General features: G+C 39.2%; 1 protein-coding gene across 3 annotated transcripts in view; it reads left to right on the forward strand.

The window, feature by feature from the left end:
• Positions 1–698: 698 nt before the first annotated feature.
• The window catches only part of RALGPS2 (Ral GEF with PH domain and SH3 binding motif 2), a 121,986-nt gene continuing 101,842 nt past the window's right edge, over positions 699–20,842 (forward strand). Inside the window, exons 1-2 of one of the 3 annotated variants that reach the window (XM_081112125.1) lie at positions 773–881; positions 2,674–2,886. The gene's annotated coding sequence lies outside the window, so the exon portion shown is untranslated. Of the gene's footprint in view, positions 882–2,673; positions 2,887–20,842 lie in introns of all 3 variants that reach the window. The other 2 variants (XM_081112126.1, XM_081112124.1) reach the window with 2 other exon arrangements.

The raw sequence follows: 20,842 nt of genomic DNA on the forward strand, positions 1-20,842 counted from the left end.
TCCATTCCTTTTTCATTCACTGGAAGTATTTAATATTTCAGAATCTCCGTGCATTGACGTGGAAATACTGTTCACCTGCAACTCATCAATCTGAGACCCAGGGGATGCCAAATTTCTGCCGTTTGCTCATTAAGCCAAGGGCAGTAGCGTGCAGGACACTCGCAAAGGCTGCTTCGAACACTGTCCGAATCTTAATGTGTGAGCATACTGACGACCATCATGTGGGATCCTAAGGCAGTGTTCGCTTTCGGAGCCCCCCTCACCAGCCCGCAGCGAATTCTAAAAACACTGCTGGCGCGGGCAGGACGTTTGATCTGGGGGCCAAGGGTTTCCAGACTTTGTTCTCTGGCCTTGAAGGTGAGGTGCCGGCGCTGACGCCGACGGACAGCACCGTGGATTTCTCCGTGGAAGGCCGGTGCGGGGAGGGGCGCCCCACCTGCCTGCCCTCCGCCCCCTCCGCGCCCCCAAGTTTGGCGGGTAGCGGCCCCTCCCTCCCGCGAGCGCGCCGAGGCCACCGGCGCCGGGCGGCAGTTGGGCTCCGCGGGCAGAAAAGCTGCCGGCGGGGGCGCGCGCGGGGAGACCCCACCGGCCGCGGCGCACGGGGCCGGCGCGAGCGCGCTCGGTTGGTGTGCGAGCGCGACTCCGCCCCGCCCGCTCGGCGCGCGTCCCCGCCAGGTCGGCTCTCCTCCCCCAGCCCCGGGCGGACGGGGAGGATCCTGCTCACTCCCCTCCCCCGAGTGCCGCGGCGGCGGTGGCGGCGGGCGCTAAATGAGAGACGCCGAGTGGTCGGGTCGCCGAGCGCTAGCCTAGGCGGCGGTGGCGGCGGAGCGTGAGGCCGGCGGGTCTTTCCATCCGCCGAGGCGACGGCCACGGCTGCACAGGTCGGTGCGCTGGCCTCGGGCCCGGTGCGGAGCCTCGGCAGGCGGTGCGGGGGAGGGAAGGTGGGTGCGCGGTGTCCCCCGGGCGCAGCAGAGCGGAGCCGCGGCGGCGGCGCGGGGAATGGCGGCGGCGGCGGCGTGAACTCCCGGCCGCCGGCCCGGGCTGCTCGGCCTCTGCGCGGGGAAGGGGCGGCGGAGCTGGGGCTGAGGGAGGAGGGGGCCCGGGGCGCACCCCCCTCGGCGGCTCGCTCTCGGAGTCAGGAGGGGCCTTGGGGTCCCCACCGCCCGGTCTCTGTCTCGGAGCTGGGGCGAGTCGACCCCCCGAGCCCGTCTCGCCGGGTTTCCCTCTCCGGGTGGCTGAAGCCCCTGCCTCCGCCCGCGCTGCCCAGCGGCGCCTCCGCCTCCCTCCAGGTGAGCGGCGCGGGGACCGCGGAGCGAGCCACACCCCCTCCCGGCCCTGGCCGCTGCGCCCCCGAAGCCCGGCCGCCGAGCCGGCCGCCTGCGGAGCGCACACCGGCCGTCAGGGTGACCTGTTGCGGAGCGGGCCGCAGCCCTGGGCGCCCGGCAGCCTCGGACCCGGAGCGGCCGGTGCGGCGCTGGCCTCTGGCCCGGCGCGCAGCGCGGTGCGGGGCCGGGGCCGCTGCCCGCGGTCGGGTGGCTGCCCTGCTCGGAGCGGGCGGATGGAAAGGAGATTCCGGACCGCTCTGATCAAACACTTGCAAAGCCGGGCTATCTGTCTGCAAATATCCGGAATTCCATTGCAGTATCGGATTAGCAGGGCTCATAAACACCGTGCTGGGGAGGTGGCTGGGGAGCCACCCGAGCCCCGAGTGAGGAGCTCCTCTCCGGGAAAGAGCCGCAAACCAGTGCGGGGTGAACTGGCCCCTCGCAGCCCCCCTCCACTCCTTTCCTGTAGCCGAGTGTTGTGTAGACGCAGGCGAGTTTCAGTGTACGTGGGCGTGTTTGGGAAGAAGCTGCGAGCTGATAGGAGGCACCTTGTACAAATGTTAATTTGTTTGAACTGGGAGGGGTGAGGGAGGAGGAAGAGAGGGCACTGATGTTAGCTGTGGAGGAGGGGCAATGGAAACACTAAATTTCTGTTTAAGAAAGCGCTGAAAAGAAGTTATCTAATATCCAGTGATTCAGACCATAAAGTAGGAAACCCAGCCAGCAGTTAATTGAGCTTTATCTTTCATATGCCCTGGGTTTTTAAAATGCAACGGGGTAGTTGCTATAGAGAGCCCTTGTTTTCGTACCAGTGTTTATGAGTTGACTTTGGTGTTCTTTTGTGTTCACCCTCAGATTGACTTGTTCAAGTCTTTTTGAAGATGACCATCAGAATTTGAGAAACTTTTTGATCCGTGCACGCATAGTATTGCAGTCACAGATCATACCTTGCTGTTCATAAAAAAAAGCACCCTGTTCCACCCAGATAATTATGCTTATACAAGTGCTGTAGAATCATACATGCAATGTTTATTATAATGTTATTGCTGAATGTTTTGCTGTAGACTTTAGAATTATGAAGGGACTTATCCAAACTATAATTTTAATTTTTAAAAAAACCTCTAACTCACTCTTTGTAAGCATAAAGTTTATCATCTAGCTTCAAAGATTTGGAAAATAACTTGTCTTATTAGCTTATAGATCAAATATAAGGACAGTAAATGGTTTTTTGAATAAATAATTTCATTGTAACTTAAGCAGTTTATTTTCTCTTTAAAAATTCAGTATAATAATTTTGAAATGGTAATACCTTACTTTTTTCATTTTATTCCAATTTTCTTTCAATTAGGAATTTGACTTTTAATGAAAATACGTTGGTGGGACTCTGGAAATACTGTTCACCTTGCCTAAATTATTCAAGATTGCAACAGAACTTTAAAGATAGTGCTTGCATTATCAAGATTGCAACATATTTTAATATCAGAACAAACCAAATTTTTTTGAGAGAAAATAAAACTAAAGAACTGGACTTGTGAATCTTTCATGTACTTCTGTTACACATGTGAGTAGTATATTGGTGTGTGTTTAAATATCTAGTACATGTCTTATACTTGAGAGAGTAGTTGTTTGTAGTGAATGATGGCCATATGTGAAATTGCTCTGTTGCAACTTCAAACATTGAAGCTTTTGTCCAGAGGCCCAGTTTGTTCACTAGTTCATTCATTCATTCATTCATTCATTCTCCATTCACTCATTCATTCATTCTACACATATTTATTGAGTACCTGCTTGGTGCCTAAAGGTGAGGGATACAAAGAAAAAGACAGGTCTGTGTCCTGATGGAGCTTAAAGGGTAAGTGGGCAAATAGTCTACAACTTCATTGTCAAATAACACTGTTTAATGTTAGTTTAAGAAGCACGAACTCTGATGAGTTTTGTTTTTTTTTGATTAAGGATATTATTTGTGTTTTTTCCTTCTAAGAATAGTGGGAGTTAATACGGAGTGAACAAAGGCAGTAAGACAGTTGTTTTAAAAATATGCTAATGTTTATATACATTGGGTGTCTGGTTCCCAACTATACCAAAAATAAACATCCTACCTGAAATTAGATGACACAGAGTTTACATGTGGTTGAACAGCTTCATTCTTTTGGCTTATTTAAATGAAATGTTTGCTAAAAATATTCCCTCTTGGTGCTTGTTTATAGGAGAGGCTAATTCTTGTTCAAGTCTAAATTTTAAAAAAGAGTCATCTGGCTGTGTGTGTGTGAGTGGACCAGTGTCCTACTTTTCTTCTGTAGAATCTATAACCATTAATAGCTGAAATCAGAAAAGTTTGAAAGTGATTGGTTCCTTTTTTTGACTAAAATATGACAAATACTGGTGTCATTCTTTACAGATTACGAAGTTTTTCTGTATATTGATACTTTGATATTTTTCATTGACAGGACCCTTATGCAGGCATTATCTCCATTTTAGATGAGGAAACGGGTTTGGAGATGGTAGGCATACAGGTAAAGCAGAGAACCCCAACCCCCATGGCTATAATTGTGATGCTCCACGCTGGGGTGGAGAGAGCTGTGGAAAGAGCATCTACATCTTGTGCTACCACAGTTCAGCATAGAGTATAGCTCCTGGCTGCTTGTCCAGAAACCTCTAAACTTTTAAACTTTAAACTCAACTTGTAATTGAAATTTAGTTAACTGAATTTTTGTTTTTGTGAGTTAAACTTTCAAACCTATTTAAATCTAGAATTATTGCTTATTTTGCTATATAAAGGAGATAGTTTGATTTTATTTCTCATGGTATAAGTGTTTTTAGAATAAGCTGTGTTAAAATCAATTCTGTTTTTTGAATATGTGATTTTTAAGTTACTCAGTTTTCAATGAAAAGATAATTCCAGTAGCTTGACACTACCTCAGCCTGAGTGAGGGTCCTTGGAGAGTAAAGTGAATGTATTGCATTACCCCATATATTATTTCTTTAAATGTGTGTTATTCCCATTGGTTTAGGGTTCCTCTTTAGTGAGGGAATGAAGATTATATGTGATAAATTTTGGTAACTTGAAATTAATCTGGAATCTTTCTTGATCAACTTGAAATTAACCTGGAATCTTTCTTGATTAATGTCTTCAGCTTTTGATTTAGGAAAACTTAGGAATAAAACACGGAAATTTGAAATGTGTAACATCCACCTAATCTATGGAAAGAAAGGAGTTTGCGTATAAATGTACCCAGTCACATTAATAAGTAATGGATTAGGTTGAGGGTGCCTGGCAATTTGTATATGCCACTATGGAGAACCTTCAGCACTGGCTCCTCAGTGAGCCATTGCTTTGGAATATGAGAGGCGTAAAAAGAATATCCTACCTTGAATTTACTAGTAATTGGTACACTTCTGTTATTTTACTTACATGACCTTTTCTCAAAACAGATTTTCCTTTTTAGGTTGATTTTTCCTTTTGGTTGTGTCTTGGAGAGCCTTTTCAATTCATTGATTCATTCATTCATTTTATGTTTGTTTTTCTCAAGATTTTTAATTGATTTTTATTTATTTTTTAAAATATATTTTTATTGTTTTTATTGATTTTTTTACAGAGAGGAAGAGCAAGGACTAGAGAGTTAGAAACATCAATTGAGAGCGAAACATCGATCGGCTGCCTCCTGCACACCCCCTACTGGGGATGTGCCTGCAACCAAGGTACATGCCCTTGACCGGAATCGAACCTGGGACCTTTCAGTCCGCAGGCCGACGCTCCATCCATTGAGGCAAACCAGTCAGGGCGAGATTTTTAATTGATTTTTAGAGAAAGGAAGGGAGAAGAAGAGAGAGAGAAACATTGATTGGCTGTCTCCTTTATACCCTCCCTACCAGGGAGAGCCCATAATTGGGGTGCCCTAACCAGGAATCAAACTGGCAAGCTTTGGTGCACAGACAACACCCAATCAGCTGGGCCACACTGGCCAGGGATTGGAGAGTCCTTTTCTGAAAACCGTACCTAAATAACTCCCCTATCACACTTTACCCTTACCTTTATTTTTCTTCACAACATTAATTTATCTGATATTATAGCACATATTAATTTGTTTATATTATTATCTGCTTTCCTCTGGATGTAAGCTTCATGAAGGCAAGGACTAGTGTTGTATTCCTAACACCTAGAAAAGTAACTGGCACCATAGTCAATACCCAGATAATACTTGTGGGGTGACTGAATTAATAGGTGTGAAGAGTTATGAAAACCATTAATTTTGTTTGTTGTAACTTTTTCTAGAAACTGTCCCATTATATTCAAACATATCAAGTAATTGATTGTTCAAAAAAAATTTTTTTTTTAATTGGGAAAGTCCATGGACTCTTACCCTTCTGCTCACATTTGCACTGTGGCTCTCACTCCTGCCACACATTAGTTTGTGATTGCCCTTTACTGAGATTCTGACCATTCTCCCTGCCTTTTCCCTGTGTTGAGCCTGTGGTCTCTGGATCCCTGCCTTCCTTTCTCAATTTACACTTTTGTTTTGGTGAAATGCATCCCTTGGTAACTTTCAAGAAAATGTATGAGAAGGTAAAACTTTTGAGATGTTTGTATTGCTGAAAATATCTTTCTTCTACCCTGACACTTGGTTGATTATTTGGCTGGTCTGGGCATAGAATTCCAAGGTGAAATATTTTTCCCTCAAAATTTAAGGGATCCCATTATAATTATCTAGTTTCAGGTGGTTGTTGAAAAGTCTTATGTCTCCTAGTCTTCATTCTGCCCTGTTAAGATCTTTTCTTTGTCTTCAGTATATCTGATCTGTCTCTGATGTTGTACATGTCTTGTGTGGATCTTACTCATTTCTCGTGCATGGCACTTAGTGCGCCCTTTTAACCAGCACTGCCCATTATCGATGAGAGGAGAGATGATCTAGTGTGGGGGTCAGCACATTTTTTCTTTCAAGGGCTAGATAGTAGGATGTAGGCTCTATGGGCAATACACCACAGTTCAGCTTTGCTTTTGTAGCATGAAAGCAGTCTTAGGCAGCGTGGGCTGTGGTTTGCTGAGCCCTGATCTATGCACAGGTGGAGGATAGAGGTAGGGAGAGAAGACAAAATACGTTGACAGAGGCATGATGATAGTGGTTTGAGGAAGTTCCCATCTGAGGTTTTCTGTTTACCTTAGTGAATGGGAAGCAAGGGCATTAGCTGAGAGTAGGGAATAAAAGGGACTGTATTTGAGATTTGAGAAGAGGGAAAAATATATGACATAATCACCTACCCCAGAGTGGAAAAGGGAATAAAATAGAGAAATACAGTGTGATTGCCAGGCAGCATTAAGGGCTCACTTGAGATAGATGGTTTAAATTTCATGTTAATGAAATTGCTTTAATAGGAATATTGCTAAAATCTCATCATTAAGAATATCGCCCCATAGGTTATTTATTTAAATCAGATAGGGTTATTTTATTAATCTTAAAAATATTTTCAGAAGTAATATACGTTTATGTATGTTTATTTTTACATATACATATTTAGTCTATATAACTGCTTATTTATACAGAAATATCAAAAGAAAGTACTATAATTTTTTCCCAAATGCAAATTTTGATTTAGAAATCATTTATTTATTCATTAAAAAACACACACACCACATCATAGAGCACTTTCTTTGTGCTAGGAATAGTTTTTGGTGCTGAGAATACAACAACACACAAAAAAACAAAAATACTTGCCTTTATTTACATTTACATTTTAACATAGTAAACTATATACACACACATAAACATGAGTAAGAAAGGAACATTGCGGAGAAAAGAGGGAACATAATGTTACTAAACTTATTTTTTCAGCTTTACATATAATTAAAATAATTGTAAGATATTTGAAGTGTACAGTGAGGTTATTTGAGATATGTATATACATATTTACCCTTTGTGTGTGAGAGAGAACATTTAAGTTCTACTTTTTAAGCAAATTTCAGTTATATAATACTGTGTTATCCACGGTAATTACCATGTTATACATGAGATCCTCAGACTTTACTCATCTCATAATTGAAAATCTGTACCTTTTTACAAATCTCTCCCCATTTTCCTCAATTTACTATACATTTTGATAGATAACTAAAAGATTAAGAGATACTTTCTAGTCTTAGTCTTAGAGTTTTAAAAAATATTATGAATAAGTATTGAATTTTATTAAGTGCTTTTTCTGTATTGGCAGAATTGATCATAGGTATTTCCTCCCTTAATCTGTTAAGATCTAGTACATTCTTAAATTATCTCCTGTTTGTATTATTGGGTCCTACTTAGCTGTGTTGCATTTGTTTTTTCCTTCTACACTGCTGAACTTGATTTACCATTGTTTTACAGTTTTTTAAAATCCACATTTATCAGTAGATAAATCTATCAAAGGTTTATATGTATGTATGGTAGCTTCAGAGTTCTGCTGGCTATATAAAATGAATTATGAAGCTCCCCCGCCCCTTTTTTTTCTGTTTTTTTTGAAATAGTTAGATAACACAGGAATTATATGCTCCTGCAGGGAAGTGTGGATGTCATGTGGAAGGTGAAAATTAAAGTTTCTAGAACAGCGGTTCTCAGCCTGTGGGTCGCGACCCCTTTGGGGGTCGAACGACCCTTTCACAGGGGTCGCCTAAGACCATCGGAAAACACACATATAATTACATATTGTTTTTGTGACTAATCACTATGCTTTAATTATGTTCAATTTGTAACAATGAAAATACATCCTGCATATCAGATATTTACATTACGATTCATAACAGTAGCAAAATTACAGTTATGAAGTAGCAACGAAAATAATTTTATGGTTGGGGGTCACCACAACATGAGGAACTGTATTAAAGGGTCGCGGCATTAGGAAGGTTGAGAACCACTGTTCTAGAAGAAAACAGGAAAATATCCGCATGACCCTATGGTAGGCAAAGGTGTTTGTTTTCAACAGTACAGAAAAAGTTTTAACCAGAAAAGCAAAGATTGATAAATTGTTCTTCATTATGTTCATTAAAGGATACTCCTAAGACAGTGAAAAGGCAGTAAGTAACACACTAGAAAAATGCCTGTAATACTTAAATCTTACAGAGGACTTGTAATCATACCAGATAAAAAAATATATGTTCCCCTGGCCAGATAGATGAGTTGGTTGGAGCCTCATCCCATGCACGGAAGAGTTTCTGGTTCTATACCTAGGTTTCAGCTTCCATTCCCCTCAGGGTGCCAGGGTGGGTAAGGGAGGCAGTTGATCAAAGTTTCTCTCTCACTTCCATGTTCCTGCCCCCCCCCCTCCTCCTCCTCTCTCTCCTCTCCTCTCTCTAAACATATCCTTGGATGAGATACATACACACACACACACGCAGCCAATTTTAAAACAATTGGACAAAAGACAGGAATAGCCATTTACCTATATTTATTTACTTCTAGTATTATGGCTTAAAAGTTTTTCATCTTAATTCACCCTATTTTAGTAAGATCTAATTTTTCATCTTTTTATTCAATGGTTAGCTAACTGTCATAAAGTTAACGGTGTTTTGAACAAAGAGTGGCAGACTCAAATGTGCATGTTTGAGAAACATTGTTTGGTTTCATCTAGTCTAAAAATTATCAGTTGCATTTTCTAACAAATGTATAAACCCTATAGTTTAATATACATTGAAAGAAATGTGGATGTCAAAACTACAATTTCATGTTGCCTTAAATTTCTAAATATATCTGAGTGTTTTTGGAATCCATCAAATAGTTTACTAAGTTAAATTGAAAGTCAGGTGTTTTTTTTAATATATTTTATTGAGTTTTTACAGAGAGGAAAGGAGAGAGATAGAGAGCTAGAAACATCAATGAGAGAGAAACATCGACCAGCTGCCTCCTGCACACTCCCCACTGGGGATGTGCCCGCAACCAAGGTACATGCCCTTGACCGGAATCGAACCTGGGACCCTTCAGTCCACAGGCCAACGCTCTATCCACTGAGCCAAACCGATCTCGGCTGAAAGTCAGTTTTTGTGTGTGATATAGACAGTGGTTTTAATCCTGTGCTTAAGACTTGTAGGAGTCTGGGCAAGTTACTTAATTTCTTTATTATTCAGCCTCCCTTATTTGTAAAGTGGGTATAAGAGTGTCTTTTCACAGGATCATTGTAAAGATTAAATGAGAAAGTATAATAAGCAGAGTGTTCAGCTGAATTAGTTCTTCACTCTTCCTCTTTCAGGACCATGAAGAGCAAGTGTAATCATATCCTGGCTTCTATCTGGGGTTACTCTAGATCTCTTGGATTACTGGAGCAATTATTCTTCAGACCACTTCCCATCCTGATTTAGATTCCCAGGATTTGACAGAATGTCCCTGGCCTTCTGGCATTAGCTTCCATGACAAATCTGTATGTTTTCTTTTGCTGTTTTTAAGCTCTCTTCGGAATGTCCTGAAATCTTTATAGATCTTCATATATTTTAGGGTGTCGTAGATGGATTAATATGTATTTTAGGTTTGATATAGTTTTTTATTCTGTATGTTGTTGCTAAGATAACCTCTGTTGCTGTTCTTTTAGTTTTGATTTGCAGATAATCTTTTTATAGGCTTGTGTGGTTTAGATCCTATCTCTTAAAGCTGGCGGACAGGAGTAAGTCTTCTAAAAGAGAAGCATTTTGAGGGTATCTTATGGATAAGAAACTTCTCTTTTGACTTGCTTCTTTCTGGCAGCAGTATTTTTGAATGTTTTCTGTGAGCATAATACTTGTAAATGTTATCATAGAAGTATAAGTCTTAGTGTTCACATGCATTTGTATCTTGGTGAGACATGAAATTTTACACATGAAATCACAGTAAATAACGTAAGACCATATGTAGTTAATGTCATACTGCAGTGCAGTTCACAGGAGAGGCTCAGAGAGGACACGGATGGTCCTCGGAACGATTCATTCAGGTGGAAAGTACATGTAGTATTGGGGAGTAGCATGACTGAAAATGCAGCCACAAGAATTCTAGTATGCTCTGATTGAAGGGTTTATTTGGGATGGGGTGCAAAATACAATTACATTTGATAAGGTGGGACCAGATTACTCAGCCCTTAGAAATAAAACAGGTTAGAATTAAAATGATAGTACATATTATTACTAACTTTTAGCTTCTGACTATTTCCTTCGTTCTTTTTAAAATTTGTAAATGAAGATTGGAGGAAAAATCTAGTTTAGAACCTACCTTTTTCTTCCTTAGTTTTTTGTGTATTAGGTAATTTTAGGTAATCTTCCCAACAAAAAGGCTTAAAACAAAATACTTCCCTATCGGGAAGTATTATTAATAAGCATTATGTTTACTTTATCCTTTCCATCCCTATCCTTGACCTTAGCTAATTATGTAGCAGAAAGTTTTAAACTTAAAGCCTTTCTCTGCCATTAAGAAAACCAAAGGTGTAGGATAAAACCCATCTGCAAAAAGGTTTTAAAGATCTCACTTGGAGGTTTGAACTTAAGGGAACTAGTACTACTGTTGAAGCCTTCTGTGCTGCAGTTGTCTATCTAAACAGTGTGGGCACCTGTGACTGGGCTGTAGAAACGACAGTTATTAATACATCCAGCTCCCCACCTGCTTCAGTCCAGTGTGGCTCAACAGATACAGCTGTAGGCATGGACAGGAGCAGTGATGTTTACTACTTCTTTCTGAGCAGAATTGAACACGATAGGTGACTGGGTTTTCCTTCTCTCATGGGTTGTACTGTTGACATAGTATGGCAACCTTTGAATTAACAATAGCTGGACCTGTGACGCATGTCATAGTTTCGTGACACTGTAAATTTTGTAATCTCCTTAATAACAACCAAAATTTGTATTTATAACTGCATAATTATTGTAACTAAATAAGTTAGTAATACTGACAAGACTTTTGAGCCTGTAATGAGTGCTGACTTAGCTGACTCACTGTCCTAGACATGTGTTTTATAATTCTGGTCTGCCCACAGTTCTTTGAAGGAAATCTAATTTTTCTGTAGTACATGGCAGAGGAACCCTCAATAGCTCTGGGGTTTTTTTGGTTTTGTTTTTTACCATGTAAACTGTATAGCAACTGATTGGTCCAGGAGTGGGCATTTTACTTAAGGGCTACTAATTTGTAAGCCAGCTAACAATCTAGGCTTGTCCTAGTGGGGAAAATTATAGCCATTTATGGGAAGCATGGAGTTTATTTGCAGTTGAGCCATGGGAGCTGAAGCTTGAAGAATGCATCAGTGTACAGGCCTGTAAAACTAAAGTTTATGGAAAGGAAGTACAGTATAAGCAGAAGCTATGAGTTACAGACATGACACAGGAGATGAGGAAGCCAATTAGTAACTAGAAAAGAATAGGGCATCTGTGCCAAGAGAAGCACACGATTCTAAGAGCAAAACCCTGTAGTCTGAAAGAGAGAGAAACGGGCACAGAGCATGAGATTGAAGATTCTGGTTTCTGGCTCTGTAGATACTCTTCTTCCATTACTCTAGTCTTCTGTGGCTCCTCCCATTCTTGAGCTCATTTCGGGGTTTTTCTCAGGAAAGAGTCAGACTTTTGGCAATGGAATTCTGGTTCTATCGTTTACTAGCTGTGTAACCTTGGGCAGGTCGTTTAACTCTCTGTGTCATTTTTCATCTGTAAAATGAACATCATAATATTATACCTTCCTCATAGAGTTGATGTGAGGATTAAATGAGATGACACATGCAAAGCTTTTAGAACAATTCTAAGCACATAGTAAATGTTCAGTAAATAGTATCATATATTATGCTATTTGGGGTCATTTGAATGAATTTCTTGCAACTAAAAGAGTTAATTTCTTGTAAGCTAAGGAGTTAATTTGCTTGCAGATTCTATTAGAGCAGTGCAAACCAGTATGTGGGCTGGGTAAGCAAGATTACTTTAGTAGTGCAAAGGGAATTTATTAAAAATACAGTCTTATTCAATGTGAATAATAGGACTTGCTATTTATTAAGCATTTAATAGATGCTTGGTGCTATTCTAATAATTTTACCTATTTTACTCATTGGATAGTCATGATAGCTTGGTGAAGTAAGTACTATTGTTATTTTCATCTTAAAGAGGTAAAAACTGAGAAACAGGAAAGCTAATCATCTTGCCTAAGATTATACAATACATATATGAAGTGGTATAATGTTATTTGAAGGTAGACCGTGGTAAGTTAAAAGATGTATACAATAAATCCTAAAGCAATTACATTTTTTAAAAGGTTACAGGTAATAAACCAACAAAAGAGATAAAATGGAATCAGAAAATATACTCATGTAATTCAAAAGAAAGCATAATAAGAAGGAAACAAATAGCAAGGTTATAAACTTGAACATAAACAAATCAATAATCATGTCAAATATAAGTGGCCTAAACACACCAGCTAGAAGACAGAGATTGTCAGATTGTATAAAAAAGCAAGACCCAACTATATCCTTGCCTATTAGAAGCATACTTTAAATATAAAAATACAAATAGGTTAAAAGTAAAGAATGAAAAACAAATACCATGTTTACAATAGTCAAAAGAAAGTTGACATGGCTATATTAATGTCAAAGTGGACTTCATTCATAGCCAAGAATATTTCCAAGGACAAAGGATGTCATAATGATAAAGAGGTTGGTTCATCAAGAGGACAAAACAGTTCTAAACATTTGTACTCTTAATAACAGAATTTTTAAAATACATGAAATAAAAACTGATGGATTTCCAAGGAGAAACAGTCAAATCCTCAGTTTTAGTTGGATATTTCAATACCCTTTCAGTATTGAAAATTACAAAGGTATAGTGGACTTGAACAATACTGTCAACCAGTTTGACCTACCTAATGAATGTTTATAGAAAATCCACTTAACAGCAGAGAATATTCTTCTTTATTCTTCTTAGGTCCACACAGAACAGTTTCCATGATGGACCATAATTTGGGCCATAAAATATGTCTCAGTAATTTAAAAGGATTGAGATTTTATGTTACCCAATCACGATGGAATTAAATGAGGAATTAACAGAAAATTGGAAAATTTTCTAATAATTGGAAACTAAGTAATACAATTCTAAATAACCTATGGGTCAAAGAAGAGATCAAAAGGAAATTAATAAATATATTATACTGAATAAAAATGAAAACACAACATATCAGATTTTGTAAGATGCCAGTAAAGCAGTACTTCAGGGTCTGTTTATAAGCACCGAATACCTATATTGGAACAGAAAAAAGATCTCAAATTAATGACCTCTACTTCCACCTTAAAAATGAGAAAAAAGGTAAAATAATTAGAAGAAGGGAAATGGGAAAGATCAATGTGTAGAAAACAAACACAATAGACAAAATCAGTGAAACCAGAAACTGGTTCTTTGGGAAGATCAGTAAAATTGATAATGCTCTAACCAAACTGGTTAGTATCAGAAATGACAGGTGACATCACTACAGATTCTACAGATAATAAAAAAATAATAAGAATACTATGAACAACTTTATGGCTGTACATTTTACAACAGAGCTACAGTGGACAAAGTCTTCAAAAGATACACACTACCAAACTTCAATCAAGAATAGACAACCTGCATAACCCTATCTTTAATAGATACCTCAAGTATCTATTAAAGAAACTGAATTTATAATTAAAATAATCTCACCAAAGAAAAAAATACTCTAGGCCCAGATGACTTCACAAGTGAATTCTAAATTTTAAGGATGAATTGTACTAGTTTTACACAAGCACTTCCAGAAAATTGCAGAGGTGGGACTACTTACTAACTTTGTGAGGCCAGTATTACCCTTATGTTTAAACCAGACAAAGGCATTATGAGAAAAGAGGGCTATACAGAAATATTTCACATGAGTATACGTACAAAAATTCTACACAAAGTATAGCAAATTGAATGCAGCAACTTATTTTAAATAATAATACATCATGACCAAGTGGGGTTTATTCTAGGAATGCAAGGTTAGTTTAACATTTACATTCAATGTAATTCACTCTGCCAGCCAACAAAAAAGAAACCACATGATCATCTCAATAAATGCAAAAAGAAAAGGATTTTACAATCTTGCCCTTCATTTCAGATAATAACTGTAAGCAAATTAGGATTAGGAAGAAACTTCAACCCAATAAAGCACCTCTCTGAAAAAACTACAGATAATGTAGTTTTCATAAAATATCAAATACTTTTCCCTAAGATCGGGAATAAGACAAGGTCGTCTACTCTCATCACTTCTGTTCCACCGTTTACTGGAGGTTTTAGCCAGTGCAGCCAAGTGAGAAAAAGAAATAAAAGGCATCTAGAATGGAAAGGAAGAAGTACCTTTTAAAAGTTTTTATTGACTTCAGAGAGAGGAAGGGAGAGGGAGAGATAGAAACATCGATGAGAGAGAATCACTGATCGGCTGCCTCCTGCATACTGCCTACGGGGATTGAACCTGCCACTCTGGGTGTGTGCCCTGACCAGGAATTGAACTGTGATCTCCTGGTTCATGGGTCAAGTTCAATTGCTGAGCCACACTAGCTGGGCAAAAGTACCTTTTTCTGAAGATGACATGACTGTGTAGAAAATCTGATGGAATCTATGAAACTACTAGAAGTAATAAGTTGTGTGATATGTGATTATATAAATATCAGTGTATGAACAGTCAGAAATTGAAATTTAATAATACCAGTGCCATTGATAATAGCAACTTGTGCGAAATACTAAAAACCACACAACATTGCTGAACATAATTTAAAGAAGACTTAAATAGAGAGATACTCCTTATTCATGGGTTGGAAGACTCATTGTTGCTAAGATGACAATTCTTCCCAGATTGATATGTTGGTTCATTGCAGTCCTAATAAAAATTTTGACAGGCTTTTTTGAAGAAATTGACAAGCTGATTCTAAAATTCATGCAGAAATTAAACGGACCGAGAATGGCAAAAACAACTTCGAAAAAGAACAACAGAATTGGAGAGCTAATACTACCTGATACCATAGTTCATTATAAAACTAAACAAAGCATTGATAGAGAAATAGAGTCCAAAAAATAAGCCAATACATGCCATGCATGGACAGTTGAGTTTTAACAAAGTGCAGAGGCAATTTCAGTGAAGAAAGGTTAGTTTGTTTAGGATGCTGGCACAATTGGCTGTCCATATGCACGTGTATGAACTTCAGTCTATATCTTGCACTGTATACAAAAATTAAAATGAATCGTAGACCTAAATGTAAAAATCTAAAATTATAAAACTTACTTAGATAAAAACAGAAGAAATTTTTGTGATCTTGAGTTAGGCAGATATTTTTTAGGTACTAGTATACCACCAAAAGTACAGTCCATAAAATAAAACGAACTTCATCAAATTCAAAATGTTTGCTCTTTGAAAGATATTAAGAGAATGAAAAGACAAGCTGAAAAAATATTTGTCAATCAAATATCTATCGAAATAAGGATTTATATCTAGTGTATATGTGTATATGTGTGTGTGTATGTGTATATATGTATATGTATGGGGATATACATATATGTATATGTACGGGGATATACACTCTCAAAAACTAGATTGTTTATATAATATTGAATGGCTAAAAGAAAAAAGACTGGCCTTACCAGCTGTTGGCAAGGGTGTGAAAGAACTGGAACTCGATATAGTACTTTGTTGTTGAGACTGTAAAATAGTGCGACCAGTTCTTAGGAAACAGTTTGGTTGTTTCTTAACATGTTAAATATAGACCTACCCGCTATTCTACACCTAGACTAGATATTTATTGGAAAGGCTTGTGCAGTAATATTCTCAGCAGCTTTATTTGTAATAACCACTAAAACCCAAATGCCCATCAATAGATGAATGGATAAACAAATTATGATATATCCACACTACTTGGCAATAAAAAAGGCATGAACTATTGATACAACACAATGAATCTCAAAATAAATATGCTGATTGAAAGAAGCCAGGCACTTTGGAGTGACAGGATATCTTCACTGTCTTGATGATGGAGATTTTTTCACGGATATATACTATATACTTTGAACCTGTGCAGTTCATTGCATGCCACCCACATATAAATAAAGCTGCTTATCAAAGAGATGTAGTGAAGATCCTACTATAGATATGATATTAATAAAATATTTATGAAAAACTTTATATAACATGTATCGTTACTGCGTCTTTCACATGGTTATTTAAATATACACAAAGCTGCCCTGGCCTGTGTGACCCAGTTGGTTGGGTGTCATCCCTTGCACCGAGGAGTTGCTGGTTGGATTCCTGATTGGGGTGCATGCCCCAGTTGGGATTCTATCCCTGGTGGGGAGTGTGTGGGAGGCAGGCTATTAATGTTTCACTCGTGAATCAATGTCAATGTTTCTCTCTTTCTCTCCTTCCTTGTTTCTCCCTTCTCTCTCTGAAGATCGATAGAAAAATATACATATATACACAAAGAAAAGTTTATTGAAATCTTTTTCTTAGAGATTATTAAGAAATTTAATTAATTTGGAACAGCAGTTCTCAACTGGGGTGATTTTGCCCTCCCAGGGACATTTGGCAGCATCGGAGACTTCTGATTCCAAAATTGTTGATGGCATCTGAAGGCTAGAGGCCACAGATACTACCAGCCTATCATGCACAGCAAAGCCCCTCTCAACAAAGAATTTTCTGGTCCCAAATGGCAATGTGCCATAGGAGAGAAGCCCTGATTTAGAGTGTCTAAAGTCAGTTTAGCTCTTATTATCTGAATCCTGTATTGAACATATTGACAAAACAAGTTGCTGAACAAAAACCTCTGGAGAAAATTGTCTTGAACTTTTGGGATTGTCTGGATGATGTGTTTATGAGACTTTCACTTTTGAAGTAATTATTTTTGTTTAGCCACCTGGAGTTGATCTATTTGGATATGTTGCAGTATTTGCTTTTATATCATTTGGAAAAAAAACTTAAAATATCACCACCAGTGGAGCGTAATTATAACCAATGGACTAAAATTTAGTTTTTATTTGCTTTTGAAATAATTAGTGCTATTTGAAGTCAGAAATTCAGAGTTAAGATTCAGTAATTTAAAAGGCCTAGTATCTAGCTGCCTTTTTGCCAGTATTCCACAAATAGGCCAGGACCCTGGTTCTCAGAGCCGATAGATGCCTCATTGGTTTTCCATTTAAAACGTGGAAGGATGAGGAAGAAGGACAAGGATTTGAATTGGGTTGAGAGCTTTAGCCCTTAGTATGTTGCCTATGAGGAGCTGTATTTTTTTAATATATATATATTATTGATTTTTTACAGAGAGGAAGGGAGAGGGATAGAGAGAAACATCGATGAGAGAGAAACTCGATCAGCTGCCTCCTGCACACTCCCTACTGGGAATGTGCCCGCAACCAAGGCACATGCCCTTGACCGGAATCGAACCTGGGACTCCAGCCCACAGGCCGATGCCCTAGCCACTGAGCCAAACTGGTCAGGGCTGAGGAGCTGTATTTGTTCCAGATAGAGTAATCCTTGGAATTTTGTATATTCGATTTGATTAGGAGTAGTTTGCTGCTCCTAGGGCACTGATGTTCCATGTCTAAATTTGGTCCACATACAGCCTTACCTGCATATTACTCCCAAATCTTGTACTTAAGGAGTATTTTCTGGGGTAGAACCTGTTCTTGTTTTTGTTCTAGACCAGGGGTTGGCAAATTTTCTGGAAAGACCCAGGTAGTAAATACTTTAGGCCTTTTTTTTTTCTTCTTCTCAATCCCTAAAGCCTCTGTGTACGTATATGTTGTTTATGGTTATCTTCATAAACAACATAAATGCACGAATGCATCTCAGTTCACAAAAACGGGGCAGGATTCAGCACATGGGCCATACTTTTGCCAGCCCCTGTTCTAGACCATCAGCATTGTCTCTGTGAGACATTTGGCATTTTCTGGTTAGTTTCCCACTGGTGGATGTTTGCACATGGAAGAAAGTGGTTCCCTTCCACTTGCAGTTGCTCCGCTGTACTAATGGCTTTTACTGATGATGGTGTGGAATAAGTGAATAGCATGAACTTTAAATGGGAAGTAGAATGATAAGGCATGCTTAGTTCCTTTCTTGCTCACAACCCACATGCAGATGGCCAATACATTATAGCAAGTTTACCTTTGGAAAGTCCTTGGAATTGCATTTTTAAAAATGTACTTACAACCCAGGCAGCGTGGTTCAGTGGGTGAGCATCAACCCATGAACCAGGACCCATGAACCAGCAGGTCATGGTTCAATTCCCAGTCAGGGCACATGCCTGGGTTGTGGGCTTGATCCCCAGTGGCAGGGGCATACAGAAGGCAGCCAATCAATGATTCTCTTTCTTCATTGATGTCTCTCTCTCCCTCTCTCTCTCTCCCTCCCTCTCTCTCTCTCCCTCCCTCCCTCCCTCCCTCCCTCCCTCTCCCTCCCTCCCTCTCTCTCCCTCCCTCCCTCCCTCCCTCTCTCTCCCTCTCTCTCTCCCTCTCCCTTCTTCTCCCTGAAGTCAATTAAAGCGTATTTTTAAAAATTAAAAGAATGCTTCTTTAAAAAAGTACTTATAATCTTTCGGTTGGTATAGGGCAGTAACCTTTTTATTGCTGTATTTGATTTTGAGTTTCCATTTCTAACTATCAACCGCCATTGGTGTTGCCAGTGACTTTTCTAAAGTATTATAGCACACATCCTTGCCTGTAATTACATTGTGACTCCCAGTCACTCAGAATAGTGGTTCTTAAACATTTTATTCCTGAGTCCCTTTGAAAATCACTTGATAGTTGTGAATCCAGGAAAATTTATTTTTAAAAGGGTTTATTTATTGATTTGAGAAAGAGGGGAAAAACATCGATTTGTTTCACTTATTCATGTACTTATTGGTTGATTCTTGTATATGCCCTGACCAGAGATCAGACCTGCAATCTTGGCATATTGCAGTGATGGCAAACCTATGACACGTGTGTCAGCGGTGACACGCAAACTCATTTTTTTGGTTGATTTTTCTTTGTTAAATGGCATTTAAATATATAAAATAAATATCAAAAATATACATCTTTGTTTTACTATGGTTGCAAATGTCAAAAAATTTCTATATGTGACATGACATCAGAGTTAAGTTAGGGTTTTTCAAAATGCTGACACGCCGAGCTCAAAAGGTTCGCCATCACTGGCATATTGGGATGATGTGCTCACCAACTGAGCTACCTGGCCAGGGCTACAGTCTGTCTTTGTAGTTTATTGTTCATGTTCACACATGCTCACTCACACTTGTGCTTTCTCTGCAAAGAATTAACTAACATTATCCTATCATGCCAATCAATTTTTTCTATTCTTATGTCTTCATAATTTTTTTTCTTCTTCTTGTAGGTATGTCCTTACCATTTCCCCTCCATCTGCCCAGTTTCTACTCATTAAGACTCATCTCAATGATCAGATCTCTGTGAAGATTTCCTGACATTTCATCTTTGCCAGACATAGTAAATAGGAATTGTAGCAAATGCAACATGTAGGGAAATCTTGCTTTTGGGGCGTTGGGTTGGAAAGGATGAAAGGAGAAAATTTCTAGGAAAGATTTTTTTGCTCTTAAGAGATATCCCTCTTCTTAACCTCTTTGAGCTTCGTTTCCTAAGTTTGATGTAACAGTTTTTATCTTAGGGGGCTGCTAAAATAAATGAAGAACAGTTGTAACCCCCATAACACCTCAGTATTTATACAGGAAATTCTCTTCATCTGGTCATTCATTGGTCCCAGGACCTTATGCAGGAGTAAACATCTTCAGACACTCAGTACTCTTGATTCTTACTAAAATGTTATAATGGAAAACTAGGTTGTAAATTTACTAAAATATATTACCTTTTTTAAAAAAAAAATCTTAACTGAGGACATGCCCATTGACTTGGGGGGCAGGGAGAGAGAGAGAGAGAGAGAGAGAGAGAGAGAGAGAGAGATTGAACCAGGGATCAAACCCACAACTTAGGTATGTGCCCTGAGCAGGAATCGAACCTGAAACCTTCTGGTATACAGAACGACACTCCAACCAACTGAGCCACACCAGCCAGAGCTAAAACAAGATATCTTGAAATTCTTCTGCCGAAATTGTTTTAAGCTGTGTGTGTGTGTGTAAGCTATAAACTGCTATGCAAATATTTTTGTTGTTATAGGCATTGTCACTTTCAAAAGACTGGTGGAATCTTTACTATCAGAGTACATGATGCTTTTTTGACCAGTCATTTGCTGATAGAACAATCTCTGTTTCACAGATTAACACTGTAGTTTTCACTATTCCTTGAATGACTGGGAAGGTTATGACATATGATAGTTTATCAGTTTGCTAAGCACACACAGATTTGATCCTAATTCACTACCCAGTAGGCAAACCTCAATACAGTTCATTATTCTCTGCTTTTTTTGTACAGCAGTTTTATTTACGCCAGCACTCTGTGCTACTGGAGCCAACTCCTAGTGCTGGTGCACACTGAATAGGTCTAGGAAGAGGAATTTTGGATAAATTAAAAAGTGAAATATAAGACACTGGTGGCTTAAGTTCCTGGTGTAAATCAGTCTGTTCTGCAATTTTTATGA

The sequence above is a fragment of the Myotis nattereri genome (genome assembly GCF_964212035.1).
Source record: "Myotis nattereri genome assembly, chromosome: 18".
Classification (NCBI taxonomy): domain Eukaryota; kingdom Metazoa; phylum Chordata; class Mammalia; order Chiroptera; family Vespertilionidae; genus Myotis; species Myotis nattereri.